Here is a 22,370-nt window from a genome sequence, read left to right as displayed (position 1 = left end):
ATGGCAAACACAGCAGGGAAAAAACCCTGACACTATTGCTCTTATCTGCCGTCAATATCTATGTTTCTATGTTTCTAGTGGGTGGAGTTTGGATACTGAAAATTTTTTGCAGCAAACACAATGTTCATTTGTTTTCAAAATGTTTAGACTTGGCTGCTATGCTATTCTCCAACTAGGCAACAGAAATGTCTTGTAATTACAAGGTGCTTATAGTCCCTTTAAGTTATACAGTTGAAATTATAGGAAGTTTTGAATGAAATATTCTCTAAACTGTGCTTTTTCTTTTCAGAAAATGGTAGTGTTGGCATTCATCCAACAAGTCTATAAATTAATCAAATTGTCTGTAATCATTTTTATTGACATTTTCAACTGCCAGAACAAATCTTTTTTTTTCTCTCTCTCTCAATGTTCGCATTTATTGTATAAGCATACAAGCACACATTTAATTATATTTCCAATATCAAGTTTGCCATGTTTTTAGCGGCTTTGTACAGTGTATCCCATCTGTGATTTTATTTCTTCTAGAGTTCCATTTTAGGGATAACAAATAACTTTTGATCCAGCACAGTACACACAAGTTTAATGACTCAAACCTGCTTTCATTTCAGTCTCTCTCATCTCACTTTCCCAAGAGGCTTCTTGTGAAAAAGAGAAGATTTTTGCATAGTGTATCAAATTTAAACTTGCTGCTAACAGCTTGGATTGTGATTCCTATCATGTATAGCAAAGCTAGAAATAGAACACTAAAGAGACAGCCTGACACATATTCATCAATCCATCAGTATTGTCTATTGCTTCATCCATTGGATTTATCTATCAATAAGTATTCCTGTCAATCAAATAGGTGTTTTATTTGCAAGAAATGAAGTTAAAAGAACATGGACTGAAATACCATTGATACATAATCAAATGTAATATTTTTTTATTTTTTAAGATTGCAAGGGGTTAATCATGAGAAAAAAATATTTTAATTTGACATAGAGTTTTCAAAACCTCACTCTGTCTGTGTGTCTAATACATCTATCTCTATCAATCAATGTATTCCAGTCTGTTAAAACAGCCTTTTGCACAGGTTTTGAAATTTTGATATGAAGTAGCGTATAATGTCCGCTGCTGTTCATCTTGGCACATCGATAAATGCAGACAGCATACGCTGCCGGCATTTATCATTGTGAACTGCTTGTGAACTGCTGGTGCAATGCCGCCCCCTGCAGATCTGCGGCCAATGGGCCACTAGCAGGGGGTGTCAATTAACCCGATCGTATTCGATCAGGTTGATTTCTGCCTGCCGCCTCAGACCGGCCGGACAAGTTATGGATCAGCGATCTTTAGACGGCTGCTTCATAACTACTGTTTCCGGTGAGCCTGAAGGCTAGCCGGAAACAAGGGGCCTCACACTCCATACGGAGCTTGATAAATATGCCCCTTTGCGTCAATCCAAGACATCCATAGATTTCTGATGTAGTCTCAGGACTTTGCAATACATGAACCTGTGAAACACTTGATACGTCTCATCAGCAGTATTGCAATACATGAACCTGTGAAACACTTGATACGTCTCATCAGCAGTATTGCAATACATGAACCTGTGAAACATTTGATACATCTCATCAGCAGTATTGCAATACATGAACCTGTGAAACACTTGATACGTCTCATCAGCAGTATTGCAATACATGAACCTGTGAAACACTTGATACGTCTCATCAGCAGTATTGCAATACATGAACCTGTGAAACACTTGATACATCTCATCAGCAGTATTGCAATACATGAACCTGTGAAACACTTGATACATCTCATCAGCAGTATTGCAATACATGAACCTGTGAAACACTTGATACGTCTCATCAGCAGTATTGCAATACATGAACCTGTGAAACACTTGATACGTCTCATCAGCAGTATTGCAATACATGAACCTGTGAAACACTTGATACATCTCATCAGCAGTATTGCAATACATGAACCTGTGAAACACTTGATACGTCTCATCAGCAGTATTGCAATACATGAACCTGTGAAACACTTGATACGTCTCATCAGCAGTATTGCAATACATGAACCTGTGAAACACTTGATACGTCTCATCAGCAGTATTGCAATACATGAACCTGTGAAACACTTGATACGTCTCATCAGCAGTATTGCAATACATGAACCTGTGAAACACTTGATACGTCTCATCAGCAGTATTGCAATGCATGAACCTGTGAAACACTTGATACATCTCATCAGCAGTATTGCAATACATGAACCTGTGAAACACTTGATACATCTCATCAGCAGTATTGCAATACATGAACCTGTGAAACACTTGATACGTCTCATCAGCAGTATTGCAATACATGAACCTGTGAAACACTTGATACGTCTCATCAGCAGTATTGCAATACATGAACCTGTGAAACACTTGATACATCTCATCAGCAGTATTGCAATACATGAACCTGTGAAACACTTGATACGTCTCATCAGCAGTATTGCAATACATGAACCTGTGAAACACTTGATACGTCTCATCAGCAGTATTGCAATGCATGAACCTGTGAAACACTTGATACGTCTCATCAGCAGTATTGCAATACATGAACCTGTGAAACACTTGATACGTCTCATCAGCAGTATTGCAATACATGAACCTGTGAAACACTTGATACGTCTCATCAGCAGTATTGCAATACATGAACCTGTGAAACACTTGATACGTCTCATCAGCAGTATTGCAATACATGAACCTGTGAAACACTTGATACATCTCATCAGCAGTATTGCAATACATGAACCTGTGAAACACTTGATACATCTCATCAGCAGTATTGCAATACATGAACCTGTGAAACACTTGATACATCTCATCAGCAGTATTGCAATACATGAACCTGTGAAACACTTGATACATCTCATCAGCAGTATTGCAATACATGAACCTGTGAAACACTTGATACGTCTCATCAGCAGTATTGCAATACATGAACCTGTGAAACACTTGATACATCTCATCAGCAGTATTGCAATACATGAACCTGTGAAACACTTGATACATCTCATCAGCAGTATTGCAATACATGAACCTGTGAAACACTTGATACATCTCATCAGCAGTATTGCACTACATGAACCTGTGAAACACTTGATACGTCTCATCAGCAGTATTGCAATACATGAACCTGTGAAACACTTGATACATCTCATCAGCAGTATTGCAATACATGAACCTGTGAAACACTTGATACGTCTCATCAGCAGTATTGCAATACATGAACCTGTGAAACACTTGATACATCTCATCAGCAGTATTGCAATACATGAACCTGTGAAACACTTGATACATCTCATCAGCAGTATTGCACTACATGAACCTGTGAAACACTTGATACGTCTCATCAGCAGTATTGCAATACATGAACCTGTGAAACACTTGATACGTCTCATCAGCAGTATTGCAATACATGAACCTGTGAAACACTTGATACATCTCATCAGCAGTATTGCAATACATGAACCTGTGAAACACTTGATACGTCTCATCAGCAGTATTGCAATGCATGAACCTGTGAAACACTTGATACATCTCATCAGCAGTATTGCAATACATGAACCTGTGAAACACTTGATACATCTCATCAGCAGTATTGCAATACATGAACCTGTGAAACACTTGATACGTCTCATCAGCAGTATTGCAATACATGAACCTGTGAAACACTTGATACGTCTCATCAGCAGTATTGCAATACATGAACCTGTGAAACACTTGATACGTCTCATCAGCAGTATTGCAATGCATGAACCTGTGAAACACTTGATACATCTCATCAGCAGTATTGCAATACATGAACCTGTGAAACACTTGATACATCTCATCAGCAGTATTGCAATACATGAACCTGTGAAACACTTGATACGTCTCATCAGCAGTATTGCAATACATGAACCTGTGAAACACTTGATACATCTCATCAGCAGTATTGCAATACATGAACCTGTGAAACACTTGATACGTCTCATCAGCAGTATTGCACTACATGAACCTGTGAAACACTTGATACGTCTCATCAGCAGTATTGCAATACATGAACCTGTGAAACACTTGATACGTCTCATCAGCAGTATTGCAATACATGAACCTGTGAAACACTTGATACGTCTCATCAGCAGTATTGCAATACATGAACCTGTGAAACACTTGATACGTCTCATCAGCAGTATTGCAATACATGAACCTGTGAAACACTTGATACATCTCATCAGCAGTATTGCAATACATGAACCTGTGAAACACTTGATACGTCTCATCAGCAGTATTGCAATACATGAACCTGTGAAACACTTGATACGTCTCATCAGCAGTATTGCAATCCATAAGAAAACAGATTTTTTTTTTTAACCTCTTTGTGCCTTCTTAATTAACATTGAACCAAACACATTTTAGAGTAAAATAAATAGTTAAAATGTAGCTGAGATCATATTTTTAACACTATAATATGATAACAAGAATGTTAATTTATTATGGCAATTAAATGTCTGTCCATAAAAAAAAAACATTGGCTAGATTACGAGTTTTGCGTTAGAGGCTATGTGGTGCTAACAAGCCCTTTTGTCTCACTGCTCACTTACCTGCAGCGCTGGTATTACGAGTTTTTACAAACCCGGCGTTAAAAGGCAAGAAGAGAGCGTAGAGCAAAATTGAGCTCCTTACTGCACTCCAATACCAGCGCTGCTTAAGTCAGCGGTGAGCTGGTTGTACATGCTCGTGCACGATTTCCCCATAGGAATCAACGGGGAGAGCCAGCTGAGAAAAAGTCTAACACCTGCAAAAAAGCAGCATAAAGCTAAGTAACACAGCCCCATTGATTCCTATGGGGAAACACATTTTAACACCTTAACATGAACCCCAAGTTGGTTGTGTGGGTGGTGGGTTTTACTGTTGGGGGGGGGGGGGGGTTTGTATTTTTTTTTACAGGTGAAAGAGCTGATTTATTTGGGGCAATGGCGTAATTAGTTTAAAATATCTTGTAATTTGTTTATTATTTTCTGTAATTTAGTGGTTTTTTTTTTGTACTTTAGCTAATTTAATTTAATTTATTTAATTGTTTTTAATTTAGTTAATTTATTTAATTATAGTGTAAGGTTAGGTGTTATTGTAACTTAGGTTAGGTTTTATTTTACAGGTACTTTTGTATTTATTTTAGCTAGGTAGTTATTAAATAGTTAATGACTATTTAAAAACTATTCTTCCTAGTTAAAATAAATACAAACTTGCCTGTAAAATAAAAATAAACCCTTAGCTAGATAGATTAGTTATATAGATTAGTTAGATTGTAGCTAGCTTAGAGGTTATTTTACAGGTAAGTATTCAGTTTTAAATAGGAATTATTTAGGTAATAATATTAATTTTATTAAGATTTATTTAAATTATATTTAAGTTAGGGGGTGTTAGGGTTATACTTAGGTTTACGGGTTAATAAATTTAGAATAGTGGTGGCGACATTGGGGGCGGCAGATTAGGGGTTAACAAATGAAGGTAAGTTGCGGCAATGTTAGGGACGGCAGATTAGGGGTTAATAATATTTAACTAGTGTTTGTGAGGCGGGAGTGCAGTGGTTTAGGGGTTAATATGTTTATTATAGTTGTGGCGATGTCTGGAGCGGCAGATTAGGGGTTAAAAATTTTATTTTAGTGTTTGCGATGCGGGAGGGCCTCGGTTTAGGGGTTAATAGGTAGTTTATGGGTGTACTTTTTAGCACTTTAGTTATGAGTTTTATGCTACGGCCTTGTACCATAAAACTCTTAACTACTGACTTTTAAATTCGTTAGGGATCTTGGAGGTAGAGGCTGTACCACTCACTTTTTGGCCTCCCAGGACAGACTCGTAATATCAGCGCTATGGAAGTCCCATAGAAAATATACTTTACGAAGTTTACGTAAGTCGTTTTGCGGTAAGGCCAAAGAAGTGTGCATGGCCCCTAAACCTGCAAGACTCGTAATAGCAGCGGTAGGGAAAAAGCAGCGTTAGGACCTGTTAACGCTGCTTTTTCAGCCTAACGCAAAACTCGTAATCTAGCCGCATGTTAATTGTGATAAAGTAAAGAAAAAATAGGTCAAGCATACTTGTTCTCTAGGGGAAAAATTGCTTAAGTTCCAGGTATGGTCCAGTCCCTCATCCCCCTCAAACCCTCAAGGATTATCTTAACATAATAGCACAGGAGTGTCACATTTTCACATTCTTGCTCATCTTTTCAACCTTAAAGGGATATGAAACCTATTTTTGTTTTTTTTTTAGGATTCAGACAGATCATAACATTTTAAAATGCTTTCTAATTTACTTCTCTTATCAAAGTTGCTTCATTTTCTTGGCATCCTTTGTTGAAGGAGCAGCAATGCATTATTGAGACCTAGCTGATCACATCAGGTGAGCAAATGAGGCATATATGTGTTGCCACAAATCAACAGTAAGTTCCCAGTAGTGCATTATTGACCCAGAGCCTACTTAGGTATCCTTTTTGAGAGAATGAACAAATCATGAAAGTTTATTCTTTACTTCCAGTCCATCTACTTTTAATATATTGGGGTTCATTTATTAAGCAGCGGATGCTGCTTATTCTGCGCAAGCCTTAAGACTGCTGCTCCTTAACTGGTCCGCAACCTCTGAGGTGGTACAATCATCTTGATCGGATACGATAGGGATGATTCACACCCCCTGCTAGCGGTCAGTTGGCCGCAAATTTGCAGGGGGCGGCATTGCACAAGCATTTCACCAAAAATGCTTGTGCAATGTTAAATGCCGACAGCGTGAATCATGTCCGCCCAGTATATGATAAATCTACCCCATTGGCTTATAAAAAAACTATATGATACATAAATACACACATAGAAAGATAGACAATTTAGTCATTGAAGCCAACTCTGGTGTATTTAGCTTCCATTTCTATTACTAGTATTTAAAAACTGACCATGTAAGAAAATAGCTCATAAAAGATTTTGTGACCTTAAAGGGACAGTCTACTCTATAATTTTTATTGTTTAACCCTTTCATGACATAGGCAATTGTTCAAGTTCTGAACGTAAACGAAACCTTGAATTTCAGCTATATGTCTTTTCAACCATAATTTACCCCTTTCACATTAAGTGCACCCACACTAATTATATATTGTTTTTTAGAGGACAGATAGGGCTTTCTTTTGGCATAAAAGATTTATTTCTCAACTATAATTTTATATAAAAAAAATCAAAGTAAGTGTGAGAAATTAAGAAATTTGAAGCTTTCCAAATGATTTTATTGTGAATATCATCATCCTGATATATGTTACTGCAATAAAACACCCATACTTGTGTTAAGCGATGTCCCATGAGTATAACGATACCCCCCATGTACAGGTTTTCTGAGTTTTCTGGAATTTACAAGGCCCAACATACGGCCTACCCATTTACATAGAAATCTGGCACATTCATTTTCTGGGCTTAAGTTGCCTTTCATACATTATAGCAGCCCAGGAATGAAAATGACCCCATCATGGCATACCATTTACAAAAGTAGACACCCTAGGGTATTCCAAAAGGGCCATGTCACGTCTTTTTGTGAAGCCCCTTAGTCACAACACCTGGCCAAATGTAGTGGTCATTTTTGTTGTATGCGTTTTTTACACAAACACTGCACTTTGGCTGTTTCTGTCATCAAGCTTTTATGTTTTACTGCTATAAAACACACATATTTGTGTTTGTCAATGTCCTACGAGTACAACAGTACCCCCCATGTACAGGTTTCACGGGGTTTACAGGAGTTACTGGGCCAAATATGGGGTCTGCCCATTTCAGTCTTTATGCATGGAAATTTGGCACCTTAATTTTCTGTGCCTATGTCCTCTTTGAGACATTATAGCAGCCCAGGAATGAAAATTAGCCCATCATGGCATACCATTTTCAAAAGAAGACACCCTAGGGTATTCCAAAAGGCCCATGTCACATATTTTTGTGAAGCCCCTTAGTCACAACACCTGGCCAAATGTAATGGTGATTTTTTTTGCATGCGTTTTTTGCACAAACACTGCACTTTGGCTGTCTCTGTCATCAACCTTTTATGTTTTGCTGCTATAAAACACACATATTAGTGTTTGTCAAGGTCCTACGAGTAAAACAGTACCCCCCATGTACAGGTTTTATGGGGTTTACAGAAGTTACAGGGCCAAATATGGGGTCTGCCCATTTCAGTTTTTATGCATGGAAATTTGGCACCTTAATTTTCTGTGCCTATGTCCTCTTTAAGACGTTATAGCAGCCCAGGAATGAAAATTACCCCATCATGGCATACCATTTTCAAAAGAAGACACCCTAGGGTATTTCAAAAGGCCCATGTCACATATTTTTGTGAAGCCCCTTAGTCACAACACCTGGCCAAATGTAATGGTGATTTTTTTTGCATGCGTTTTTTGCACAAACACTGCACTTTGGCTGTCTCTGTCATCAACCTAAGCCTTTTATGTTTTGCTGCTATAAAACACACATATTAGTGTTTGTCAAGGTCCTACGAGTAAAACAGTACCCCCCATGTACAGGTTTTATGGGGTTTACAGAAGTTACAGGGCCAAATATGGGGTCTGCCCATTTCAGTTTTTATGCATGGAAATTTGGCACCTTAATTTTCTGTGCCTATGTCCTCTTTAAGACGTTATAGCAGCCCAGGAATGAAAATTACCCCATCATGGCATACCATTTTCAAAAGAAGACACCCTAGGGTATTTCAAAAGGCCCATGTCACATATTTTTGTGAAGCCCCTTAGTCACAACACCTGGCCAAATGTAATGGTGATTTTTTTTGCATGCGTTTTTTGCACAAACACTGCACTTTGGCTGTCTCTGTCATCAACCTTTTATGTTTTGCAGCTATAAAACACACATATTAGTGTTTGTCAAGGTCCTACGAGTAAAACAGTACCCCCCATGTACAGGTTTTATGGGGTTTACAGAAGTTACAGGGCCAAATATGGGGTCTGCCCATTTCAGTTTTTATGCATGGAAATTTGGCACCTTAATTTTCTGTGCCTATGTCCTCTTTAAGACGTTATAGCAGCCCAGGAATGAAAATTACCCCATCATGGCATACCATTTTCAAAAGAAGACACCCTAGGGTATTTCAAAAGGCCCATGTCACATATTTTTGTGAAGCCCCTTAGTCACAACACCTGGCCAAATGTAATGGTGATTTTTTTTGCATGCGTTTTTTGCACAAACACTGCACTTTGGCTGTCTCTGTCATCAACCTTTTATGTTTTGCAGCTATAAAACACACATATTAGTGTTTGTCAAGGTCCTACGAGTAAAACAGTACCCCCCATGTACAGGTTTTATGGGGTTTACAGAAGTTACAGGGCCAAATATGGGGTCTGCCCATTTCAGTTTTTATGCATGGAAATTTGGCACCTTAATTTTCTGTGCCTATGTCCTCTTTAAGACGTTATAGCAGCCCAGGAATGAAAATTACCCCATCATGGCATACCATTTTCAAAAGAAGACACCCTAGGGTATTTCAAAAGGCCCATGTCACATATTTTTGTGAAGCCCCTTAGTCACAACACCTGGCCAAATGTAATGGTGATTTTTTTTGCATGCGTTTTTTGCACAAACACTGCACTTTGGCTGTCTCTGTCATCAACCTTTTATGTTTTGCTGCTATAAAACACACATATTAGTGTTTGTCAAGGTCCTACGAGTAAAACAGTACCCCCCATGTACAGGTTTTATGGGGTTTACAGAAGTTACAGGGCCAAATATGGGGTCTGCCCATTTCAGTTTTTATGCATGGAAATTTGGCACCTTAATTTTCTGTGCCTATGTCCTCTTTGAGACATTATAGCAGCCCAGGAATGAAAATTACCCCATCATGGCATACCATTTTCAAAAGAAGACACCCTAGGGTATTTCAAAAGGCCCATGTCACATATTTTTGTGAAGCCCCTTAGTCACAACACCTGGCCAAATGTAGTGCTCCTTTTTTTTTGTATGCGTTTTTTGCACAAACACTGCCCTTTGGCTGTTTCTGTCATCAACCTTTTATGTTTTGCTGATATAAAACACACATATTTGTGTTTGTCAATGTCCTAAGAGTAAAACAGTACCCCCCATGTACAGGTTTTATGGGGTTTACAGATGTTACAGGGCCAAATATGGGATCTGCCCATTTACATAGAAAATTGGCACATTCATTTTATGGGCCTTTGTCCTCTTTGAGACATTATAGCAGCCCAGGAATGAAAATTACCCCATCGTGGCATACCATTTATAAAAGTAGACAACCCAGGGTATTGAAAAAGGACTATGTTTAGTCTTTGTTTGTAGCCACTTAGTCACAACATCTGGCCAAAGGTAATGTTCATATTTCAGTTTTAGTTTATCACAAAAACACTGCCTTTTTGCTGTTTATATCATCCTTTTATGTTTTACTGCTATAATACACCCATCTTTGTGTTCAGCGATGTCCCATGAGTACAACAATACCCCCTATGTACAGGTTTTATGTGGTTTTAGGAAGTTACAGTGCCCAATATAGGGTCTGCCAATTTGCATGGAAATTGGGCATATTGATTTTATGGACCTTTGTTGCCTTTGAGACAGTATGGCAGCGCAGGAATGAAAATTACCCCACCATGGCATACCATTTGCAAAAGTAGACAACCCAGGGTATTAAAAAAGGACTATGTTTAGTCTTTTTTTGTAGCCACTTAGTCACAAAACCTGGTCAAATTTAGTGGTCATATTTTTTTATTTGCTGTTTTCACACAGACTTTGCATGTTTTCTATTTAGATCAACATCATTATATTTTTTACTGCTATAATACACCCATATCTGTGTTCAGTGATCTCCCATGAGTGCAACAATACCCCCTATGCACAGGTTTTATGTGGTTTTAGGAAGTTACAGGGCCCAATATAGGGTCTGCATAGAAATTTGGCACATTGATTTTCTGGCCCTATGTTGCCTTTGAGACAGTATGGCAGCCCAGGAATGAAAATTACCCCCCTCATGACATACCATTTGCAAAAGTAGATAACTCAGGATATTCTAAAAGGAGTATTTTAGTTGTTTTGTATAACTTATAATGGCCTTAGAGTGGATGGGCTTAACATATAAAGGGACAGGACAAGGTCAGGGGATTTATGAAGTTAGGAATACAGAATAATAAAATAAAATAAATTAGGAACACATACAGATTGCTTTCAAATTAAAAGTTTAACTCTGTGTGATATATTCGAAAGCAATCAGTGATACAGAGGCCAGGTTGAGAGGGGCAGTCAGGGCAATGGTAACTAGAATCCCTCCTCCCTCCTTTTTTATAGCAGACTCTGCATCTTTTCTGGGGTGTTAATTTGCAGGCAGTGGGGGGGATCCTAGTGGGAAAATGCCTGCCACAGAGTCGCTCAACATTTTCAGATTGAACAGTGGGAGGATTAGGGGTCTGGTTAAACAAAATATCAGATGTTACATTTAACACAAATTCCAAAAAAGTATAAGTTTTCCCTGTGCCTGTTTTTTTGTACAGCACATATGCATTATATACTGCGATCTGCATAATATAAAAGGCTACTTTTTTGTACCAAGTTCTAGTTTTTCTTTGAATTAGATATGGCTGCAGGCACCGGTCAGCTAAATCTACCCCCCCCATGTTTTTGTTGTACTCCACAATGCACTTTGGCTTGCGGATCTGTGCAGATCTTCCCTTCACAGACACTGGCACTGTAGCTTCATCGTGCATTGTGGAGAGCATGTACACATCTTTTTTATCAGTGTACCGAAGGGCCAGTAGCTCATTGTGGCGTAAAGCTGACGTTGTGCCCCTACTTTTTTTTCCATATGTCAGCTTCTGGGGGAAACCTTTGCGATTTTTTCTTGTTGTGCCACAGGCCACGGTTTCAAAATAAAACAAAAATTTTAATAGCTCTGTGCTGGTGTAAAAATTATCGAGCCACAAATGGTACCCTTTATTTAGCAGGGGTAGTAGGAGATCCCACACAATTTTCCCACTTGTGCCAACTGAATCTGGGCAGCCAGGTGGATCCAAGTGGCTATCCTTTCCCTGGTAGATGCGAAATGCCCAGGTATACCCAGTACTGCATTCACAGAGCTTATAAAATTTTACCCCATAGCGGGACCTCTTGGATGGTATATATTGCTTGAAAAGCAATCTCCCCTTAAATTTCATGAGGGACTCATCAATGCAAATGTCCTGCTCAGGTATGTAAACTTCTTTAAATTTTTGGGACAGGTGGCTTATCAGGGGCCTTAGTTTATATAACCTGTCATGCAGGGGGTCATTTTTGGGGGGGCACTTGGTATTATCATTAAAATGGAGAAACCGCAGCAATTGTTCATATCTGTCCCTCTTCATAACCCCTGGAAAAAGAGGGGTAGCCAGGATGGGGTTCTGGCTCCAGTATGAACGAATGCTGGGTTTCTTCACAATCCCCATTATTAATGTCAGGGCCCAAAACTTTTTAATCTCTGGTATGTCAGTGGGATGCCAGGTATTTTTTCTGACATACAGAGATTGGGGATTTTTGGACAGATACTGGCTGGCATATAAATTTGTTTGAGCAACTATATGCTCAAACATAGCATCTGTCAGAATCAGTGACATATAGTTTATTGGCTCACATACTGGAACATCACTTGTTATGCCAGGAGTCTCAGTAAATTCTGGCATTTCTGGGGCAGTGAAATTTGGGGGTATCCAATTTTGGTCATTTGTGCGACGCCTCCTTTTAGGTGGCGGGCAGGGAGCACCAGCATCAGATGTATCACTCAGGGGCTCTATATCTGATGCCGTAAGGGTTGCGCTGTCAGACAGAGCAGAGAGGGTTTCACTCCCTGAATCTGCGGCAAGAATGGCATAAGCCTCTTCTGCTGAATAGCGTGCCATAAGGGATTTTTTTCAGTACAAAGTACCACTTCACCACCACCAATTACCACTTCACCTTCCCCAAAATCCCACTAAACCACCCCAATTACCACCTCCCAATTACCACCCACCTATTCCCACCCACCCTATTCCCTTTTTTTTTTTTTTTTTTTAAATTATGATTTTTTCTTTATATATATATATTTTTTTTTTTTTTTTTATAAACTAAAAAAAAAAAGGAACTGGGAAGGGTAGTGATTGGGAACAGCAGGGAAGGGGTTAATAATAACTAAAGATCCCCACAAATAAACTTTTGGGCACTGATCAAAGCCCTGACAGGCTGATCACTGTGATATTAGGCTGATCACAGTAGCAGCTCAGTGATCAGCAGCAAAAACAATATATATATATATTTGTAACCCCCACAAATAAACCCCCAACGCTTTTGATCAACACTGATCAAAGCCCTAACAGGCTAAGCAAGTTATATTAGGCTGATCACAGTAGCAGCTCTGTGATCAGCAGCAAAAAAAATATATATATTGTTTGTAACTATATTTTTTCTCCCTCTCTAGCTTTCTGCAGCACACACCAACACTAAACTGTCTTCCTCTCTCTCTCAGATCGCACTGAGAGCAGAGAGGAAGCGGATACACTTGTAACAGCCAATGATTCCACTCATTGGCTGCTACAGTGTTACAGGGGACAATCGATACACCCCCTCCATGCTGATTGGATCCTGGGGGAGTGCCAGAGGTGCTAGGCACATCCCCCAACCGGATCCACAACAAACAAAATAACGGAGGGGGCACAGGAGCTGAAAACCGTTATGCCGTTCTATTCCGTCATAACGGCTCTAAAGCCCAGTGTAATTATGACGGAATGGAACGGCATAACGGCGTTAAAAGGTTAAAAAGATAGATGATCCCTTTATTACACATTCCCCAGTTTTGCATAACCAACAATGTTATATTAATACACTTTTTACTTATGTGATTACCTTGTATCTACGCCTCTGCAGACTGCTCCCTTATTTAATTTACTAGCAGAATCTAACTGTCAAAAACTGTCAAAATGCACTGAGATAAGAGGCAGTTCAACGGCTTAGAATTTAGCATATGAACCTATAGTGCCTATGTTTAGCTTTCCACAAAGAATACCAAAAGAACAAAGCAAATTTGATAAAAGTAAATTGGAAAAACTGCATGCCCTATTTGAATCATGAAAGTTTAATTTTGACTAGACTATCCCTTTAATATAGAGACCGTGAAGAAGAGACAAAAGAGGAGTAATGTCATAGAACCTTTTTAATATATAATTATAATTCACCTAATTTATAGAAGCAAAACCTGACAACTGTATCTCCAGTAGATGGAAGTTGGTAGACTTATAGTAGTGGCATAAGTAAATAAGTATAGAAATTGTGGGGAAGTGGAACTGAGGTGCAATAATTGTGATAGCGCCGCAAAGAGCAAAACAGTTGCAATCACTGCATTAAAAGCTTCAAAAGTGACACAGATATGCATTGAGTTGTTAATGAAAATGTGCTCTTGTAACAGCTAATATTCATTTACTATATTACAAATATATGAACAAGCTTAATAGGATCAAAAGTTTAAATTAACCAAAAGCATTATTCGAGGGATCACTGCAACTGAACAAACATTTGTGAGTCCCTGTGAGAGCAAACAACAGAATCTGACAGACTGGTAACTGGAAAGTCAACTTGTGTGAAATTCTAAACTCTCAAGAGAAGAACGGAATGCTATGTACTCTGTAGACATAATCAATATAAATTACAATTACTTTGTTTCCAACTCTCAAAAGAGATTTACTTTACCAACATTACAAACATCTATACACAAACCTAGTAATAAGAATTCCCATTAAATCAATTTTCTTAAAGTATCTAGATAGCAACATTAATTTGTCTAACTTTAACTTGTTTATTGTTAATACCCGCAGCATTTGGAGATAACTCTATTTATAAAAATAATATTTGATCTTGAAAGAATCAAGGGCAAGCAACCACAATATTATGAAAACATTAGCTAACATGCCTGCTTTTACAATCTAATGCTAGTTTGTATTGATTCAATAAGACATATCTCATCCTCCAGTTCATCCAGAGTGAGGACTTCAGAATATAGGAAAAACTCCTGGAATATTTTATTTTATATATTGACAGCGCATATCTGCTCAATTGTAGGGACCGGCATAGTTATGTGTATATTACTGCTAAGAAAAAAGTTAATCACTGTGCTCTTTGTATCCCACTTCCATGGAACGTGATAATTGTAGATCTCTATTTATCTTACATAATGGGGTTAATTAATCATTTTGCTGTAATAAATAACTATGAAACAAAAATTATATATAAAAAAGGGGGAATAAGGCCACAAGGCATTTTGATTTTATTCTACTGAGGAATCATATTGAAAACTTAAAGTCCTAGTGGAAAAGATAAAAGCTTACCACAATATCATAAAATATTAAATTTATTTCTGGGTTTAGCATACATCCCACAGATTTATAGAAGCTGTGATGCTTCCTTAGGTCTAGATTACAAGTGGAGTGCTATTGTTAGTACCAGGAGCGTAAACGCGCTAGTGAGATTGCAGTGTTCTTTATGCTCAAATCCACATTACAAGTGGCGTCTTGTTAAAATTAGGCTCCCCATATTTTCTACTGAGCAATGAGCAGTAATGTGCGCTTGTATTACAAGTTGAAAGTAAATGCGATCGCTGGAACGCAATTGCGTTTACCGCTCAAACTTTTTTACGCAACCTGAAAGGTTGTGTAAAGAGTTTGTCCTAAGGAAACAGTTGCACTAAACTACACTATTAACCTTTAAATCACCATCCCCACATCACAAACTACCCCTCTACACTATTAACCCCTAATCCACCACACCCCCACCGCAAAGTAAACTTCTACTCTATTAACCCCTAAACTATCACACACCTCACTGCAAATTAACGGCTAGATTACGAGTTGTGTGTTAGGCTGAAAAAGCAGCGTTAACAGGTCCTAACACTGCTTTTTCACTACCACTGCTTATACGAGTCTTGCAGGTTTAGGGGCACCGCACATTTTTTTGGCCTTTCCGCAAAATGACTTACGTAAACTTTGTAAAGTCTTTTTTCTATGGGACTTTCATAGCGCTGATATTACGAGTCTGTCCTGGGAGGCCAAAAAGTGAGCGGTACACCCTCTACCTCCAAGATCCCTAACACATTTAAAAGTCAGTAGTTAAGAGTTTTATGGTACAACGCCGTAACATAAAACTCATAACTAAAGTGCTAAAAAGTAAACTAACACCCATAAACTACCTATTAACCCCTAAACTGAGGCCCTCCCGCACCACAAACACTAAAATAAAATTATTAACCCCTAATCTGCCACTATGGACATCGCCGCAACTATAATAAACATATTAACCCCTAAACCGTCGCACTCCAGCCTCGCAAACACTAGTTAAATATTAACCCCTACTCTGCCATCCCTAACATCGCCGCCACTTACCTACATTTATTAACCCCAATCTGCCGCCCCCAACGTCGCCGCCACTATACTAAATGTATTAACCCTTAAACCTAAGTCTAACCCTAACCCTAACACCCCCTAACTTAAATATAATTACAATAAATCTAAATAAAAATTAATATTATGACCTAAATAATTCCTATTTAAAACTAAATACTTACATGTAAAATAAACCCTAAGCTAGCTTCAATATAACTAATAGTTACATTGTAGCTAGCTTAGGGTTTTGTTTTGTTTTTACAGGCAAGTTTGTATTTATTTTAACTAGGTAGAATAGTTATTAAATAGTTATTAACTATTTAATAACTACTTAGCTAAAATAAATACAAAAGTACCTGTAAAATAAAACCTAACCTAAGTTACAATAACACCTAACCTTACACTATAATTAAATAAATTAAAAACAATTAAATAAATTAAATTAAATTAGCTAAAGTACAAAAAAACCCACACTAAATTACAGAAAATAATAAACAAATTACAAGATATTTAAACTAATTACACCTAATCTAATAGCCCTATCAAAATAAAAAAGCCTACCAAAATAAAAAAAACCCTAGCCTAAACTAAACTATCAATAGCCCTTAAAAGGGCCTTTTGCGGGGCATTGCCCTAAAAAAATCAGCTCTTTTACCTGTAAAAAAAATACAAACAACCCCCCCAACAGTAAAACCCACCACCCACACAACCAACCCCCCAAATAAAATACTATCTAAAAAAAATCTAAGCTCACCATTTCCCTGAAAAGGGCATTTGGGTGGGCATTGCCCTTAAAAGGGCAGTTAGCTATTTTGCGGCCCAAACCCTAATCTAAAAACTAAAACCCACCCAATACACCAATACAATTGAAGATGCAGCCGCTACACATTGGATGGATGAAGATAGAAGATGCCGTCTGGATGAAGACTTCTGCCAGTCTGGAGGACCACTTCGCCCGGCTTGGATGAAGACTTCTCCCAGTTTCTTTGAGGGCTTCAGCCAATTCCTTGAGGATGGATGTCCGGTCTTTAGAACAGTAAATCGATCTTCAGGAGGTTAGTGTTAGGTTTTTTTTTTTAGATTAGGGTTTGGGCCACAAAAGAGCTAACTGCCCTTATAAGGGCAATGCCCAGCCAATGCCCTTTTCAGGGCAATGGGGAGCTTAGGTTTTTTTAGAGGTAAAAGAGCTAATTTCTTTGGGGCAATGACCTGCAAAAGGCCCTTTTAAGGGCTATTAATAGTTTAGTTTAGGCTAGGGTTTTTTTTATTTAATGTATTTAATTGTTGTGTAGTGTTATTGTAACTTAGGTTAGGTTTTATTTTACAGGTACTTTTGTATTTATTTTAGCTAGGTAGTTATTAAATAGTTAATAACTATTTAATATCTATTCTACCTAGTTAAAATAAATACAAACTTGCCTGTAAAATAAAAATAAACCCTAAGCTAGATACAATGTAACTATTAGTTATATTGTAGCTAGCTTAGGGTTTATTTTACAGGTATTTAGTTTTAAATAGGAATTATTTAGGTCATAATATTAATTTTTATTTAGATTTATTGTAATTATATTTAAGTTAGGGGGTGTTAGGGTTAGACTTAGGTTTAGGGCTTAATACATTTAGTATAGTGGCGGCGACGTTGGGGGCGGCAGATTAGGGGTTAATAATATTTAACTAATGTTTGCGAGGCGGGAGTGCGGCGGTTTTGGGGTTAATATGTTTATTATAGTTGCAACGACGTTGGGGGCGGCAGATTAGGGATTAATCAGTGTAGGTAGGTTGCGGCGACATTGGGGGTTGTAGTTGGCTACGGTGTCCGGAGCAGCAGATTAGGGGTTAATAAGTATAATGCAGTTGTTGGCGATATCGGGGGCGGCAGATTAGGGGTTAATAAGTGTAAGATTAGGGGTGTTTAGACTCGGCATTCATGTTAGGGTGTTAGCTGTAAACATAAAATGTGTTTCCTCATAGGAATCAATGGGGCTGCGTTACTGAGTTTTACGCTGCTTTTTTGCAGGTGTTAGACTTTTTCACAGCCGGCTCTCCCCGTTGATTCCTATGGGGAAATTGCGCATGAGCACGTACGACCAGCTCACCGCTGACTTAAGCAGCACTGGTATTGGAGTGCGGTAAGGAGCACAATTTTGCTCAACGCTCACTTCTTGTCTTTTAACGCCAGGTAAAAAACCTGTAATACCAGCGCTGTAGGTAAGTGAGCGGCGAGACAAAACTGCTCGTTAGCACCGCATAGCCTCTAAGGCAAAACTCGTAATCTAGCCATAAGTTTCTGCCCTATTAACCCTTAAACTGCCACACACCCCATCGCAAAGGAATCTTCTACACAATTAACCCCTAAACCACCACACACCCCACAAAGTAGGCTTCTACACTATTAACCCCTAAGCTGCCACACACCGACTGCAAAGTAAGTTTCTACACTATTAATCATTAAACCCCCTAACCTAACATCCCCCAAGTTACCCCAAAACAGACTAACCTTACCTTTACAAAAAAGAAATACCATTAAAAAAATAAAAATGTACCTGAAAAACAAAATTACCATTAATTAAAAAAAAAAAAAATAACATTCTTAATATAAAAAACTAGCAATACAAAAATAAAAAAACTAAAATTACAATAACAAAAAAAACCATTACAAAAAATAACAAATTACCAAAAATAAAATAGTTTTGCCTATTCTAAACCCCACAAAAAAACCCACCCCAAAATAAAAAATTGCTCTTTTTGTGAAAAATAAAATAAAAAAAAATGAAATATATATATATATATAGTAAACAATTTCCAGTTCAGCCCACCGATAGACAGCTCGCCTGGGTGCAATGATACAGCATCAAATAAGAAACAAGAGAATGCACTCTCAGGACTTCTTCAAAAAACCAATTTAATGGAACGTTTTGCATTCTCTTGTTTCTTATATATATATATATATATATATATATATATATATATATATATATATATATATATATATATATATATATATATATATAAATATATACACAGTATATATATATATATATATATATATATATATATATATATATATACACACAACCTTCTAACAATAACCCCCCCAAAAAAAACTAATCTAAAAAGTGCCCTGAAAATGACATTTGGCTGGGCATTGCTCTTACAAGGGCATTTAGATCTTTTGCTGACCATAAAAATACATAATTTCTGCTTACTTAATAAATAATTTATGTCATGGTGTTGAGAGTCCACAATCCATTACTTATATGAATTACTCTTCTCTACCACTAGGAAGAGGCAGATTCCCTAGAGCTCTATAAAAAACACCCCACTTCACAAATATCTCAGTCTAATGTATAGCCAATGTGAGGTAAGAAAAAAAAAATAAGAGCCAAAAAAAGGAACAGGGAAAAAAGATATGATGAAAAAAATCTAACCACAAAAAAAAAAGGAAGGGTGGGATCTCGTGGACTCTCAGCATCATGAAAGAAATGAATTTATCAGGTAAGAAGCATAAATGTTTTTTTTCATATAGGTGGTGAGAGCCCATGATCCATTATTCATGGGAACTAATACCCAAGCTGTTGAGTCACCGCTTTCATAGAGAAAATAAATCCACTACCCAAATAATTATTTTTATTTTTTTATAAGGCACTTAAAAAAACAGACATAACCATCAAACTGAGAAAACAGCCTGAAGAACCTTTCTACCAAAGGCTGCTTCAGAGGAAGCAAAAGCATCAAAATGGTAGAATTTAGTAAAAGTATACAAGGAATACTAAGCAGCTGCCTTGCAAATTTGATCAACTGAAGCCTTATTCATAAAAGCCCAAGAAGAGGCAGCTGACATAGTAAAATTATCAGTAATCCACTGTGGTGAAGGTTGACCTTCCTCCAAATAAGCTTTGTGAATCAAAAGTTTTTACCAAGAGGCTAAAGAAATAGCAAAAGTCGTCTAATCTTTCCTATGCCCCCCCCCCAAAAAAAAACTACAAGTTTGATTAAAATCCTTAGTAATATCAACATAATATTTAAATTCCCTAACAACATCCAGAGAATGAAAAGCTCTTTCAAAAGCATTCTTAGGATTAGGACACAAAAAAGGAACAGCAATCTGTCTACCAATATTATCTTAAGAAATCACCTTAGGCAAAAAATTAAATTTAATGTCTATAAAAAAAGCCTTTTCTTGATGAAAAATCAAATAAGAAGTCTCACAAGAATGAGCTGACAATTCAGAAACTCTTCTAGCAGAGGATATAGCCAAAAGAGACAACACTTTCCAAGAAAGAAGTTTAATGTCCAATTTATGCATAGGCTCAAAAGGAGGAACCTGAAACACCCTGAACACTAGGTTAAGATTCCAAGGAGGAGAAATAGGCTTGATAACAGGTTTAATTCAGACCAGAGCCTGAACAAAACAATGAACATCCGGAAGATTAGTAATCTTTCTGTGAAATAAAACTGAAAGCTGAAATTTGCGCTTTTAGAGAATTGACAGATAACCCCTTATCAAGGCATGCCTGAAGAATCCTAGGAAATTAAGGTTTTCCAAAACTTGTGAGAAATCTTACTAAAAATAGTTTTATGAGCCTGAATCAGATCTCAATCACAGAATCTGAGAAACATCTACGTCTCAGAACTAAGCCTTCAATTTCCATGCCATCAAGTTTAGAGACTTGAGATCCAGGTGGAAAAAAGGACCTTGGGACAGAAGGTCTGACTGCAGAGGAAGAGGCCTAGGAGGGCAACTGGACATTTGAACTAGATCCGCATATTGAACTAGATCCACATACCAAATCCTGTGAGGCCATGCTGGGGCAATCAGGATTACAAATTACTTATCTGGCCTTATCTTGGAAATCACTTTGGGAAGAAGAACCAGAAGAGGTAACAGATAAGCATGCTAGAATGACCAAGGAACTTCTAGAGCATCCACTACCTCTGCCTGAGGATCCCTGAACCTTGCAAAGTAACTGGGAAGTTTGTTGTTGAAGAGAGAGGCCATCAGATCTATTTCTGGGAGACCACAAAGATCAACAATCTGATTGAACACTTCCTGATGAAGAGACCACTCCCCTGGATGTAGAGACTGTCGACTGAGAAAGTCTGCCTCCCAATTGATGACTCCTGGCCTGGGAATCACAGTGACTAGACAAGAATTGGTTTCTGCCCAAGAGAGAATTCAAGATACCCCCATCATAGCCAGGGAACTGTGAGTTCCCCCCTGATGGTTGACAAAAATACTGCTATGATATTGTCTGTCTGGAAATGGAGATAAGACTCCCTTTTCAACCAAGGTCAAGCTTGAAAGGCCCTGACAATTGCACGGAGTTCCAGAACATTGATTGGCAACCTCATCTCCCAATGATCCCAAACCCCCCTGTGCTGTCAGAGACCTCCAAACAGTTCCCCATCCTGAAAGACTTGAATCGGTAGTAATCACAGACCAGGTAGGATGAGCAAAAGAAGCGCCCCTAAAAAATAAATTGATGATTCAGCCACCAAGTTAAAGACTGACTCATACTGGGATCTAAAAATGTCTTTTGAGATAGCTGAGTATAATCTTAGCACCATTGACCCAGCATACAAAGCTGAAGAGGCCTCATGAAATCAAGCAAATGGATTTGCATCTGAAGCTGCAATCATGAGACCTAGTACTTCTATACACAGAGCCACTGATAGGAACGAAAAAGACTGAAGTTTCAGACAAGCTGACACCAATCTTAAACGTCTCTGCTCTGTTAGATAAAGACTCATGGGCACTGAGTATATTTGGAAACCCAGAAAAGTAATCTTTGCCTGAGGAGCCAAAGATTGGAAAATTGACCCTCCAACCAATAGTTGGTTGGTGTTAAGTTCTGTTACAGGAAAAGACGGAGCTTGAACCAAGATATTGTCTAGGTAAAGAAATACTGCAATACCCTGAGCTCTGATTACAGATAAAAGGGCACTCAGAAC

The 22,370-nt window shown here is 38.0% G+C and overlaps 1 protein-coding gene across 1 annotated transcript in view; it reads right to left on the bottom strand.

The window, feature by feature from the left end:
• The window catches only part of DLGAP2 (DLG associated protein 2), a 709,652-nt gene that overhangs the window by 616,115 nt on the left and 71,167 nt on the right, over positions 1 to 22,370 (bottom strand). The gene's annotated exons all lie outside the window — the stretch shown is intronic.

The sequence above is a fragment of the Bombina bombina genome, chromosome 4 (assembly GCF_027579735.1).
Source record: "Bombina bombina isolate aBomBom1 chromosome 4, aBomBom1.pri, whole genome shotgun sequence".
NCBI classification, from domain to species: domain Eukaryota; kingdom Metazoa; phylum Chordata; class Amphibia; order Anura; family Bombinatoridae; genus Bombina; species Bombina bombina.
Note: the sequence above shows the minus strand (reverse complement) of the source record. Positions and strands in the feature narration are given on the sequence as shown.